Below are 424 nucleotides of genomic sequence, written 5' to 3'. Positions count from 1 at the left end.
GCCACCGTCACTCTCAGGGTCTCGCCAGCACCGCCGGGATGGCCAAAGGACCGTCCGTCCACCGGGCGCGGGATCACCTCTACGCCCCAAATGGGATCCCCGGAGAAGGGGGAGCCCATCGCTACCATGCACAGGGTGGGTGTCGTGGAGCAGGGAGGGGGGGACAGACGGACGGACACACACACAGCCCCCGTCCCCATCCCTGGAGACGGGTTCCATGACGCGCTTCAACCTCTGAACTTGCCTAAATTAAAAGTTGCCTTTTCAATCTGACCCCCGGCTGCCTGCTGCTGCGGGAAGGGGACAGCCATCACTCGGGGTCACCCCAGCGGCCGTGTCCCCGGTGTGTGTGGGGGACACACGCAGGACTGTCCCCACACCCCAACCTCTCTGCCACCAGGGCGAGGGGGCACCTCCGGGGGAG

At 66.3% G+C, this 424-nt stretch overlaps 1 protein-coding gene across 1 annotated transcript in view; it reads left to right on the top strand.

The window, feature by feature from the left end:
• Positions 1-424, top strand: part of HEXIM1 (hexamethylene bis-acetamide inducible 1) — a 6,475-nt gene that overhangs the window by 5,616 nt on the left and 435 nt on the right. The window lies entirely within an intron of this gene.

This window comes from Charadrius vociferus, unplaced genomic scaffold (assembly GCF_000708025.1).
Source record: "Charadrius vociferus isolate BGI_N301 unplaced genomic scaffold, ASM70802v2 scaffold1284, whole genome shotgun sequence".
Lineage (NCBI taxonomy): Eukaryota > Metazoa > Chordata > Aves > Charadriiformes > Charadriidae > Charadrius > Charadrius vociferus.
The sequence above is the reverse complement of the archived record's forward strand: the minus strand, read 5'-3'. Positions and strand labels throughout refer to the sequence as shown.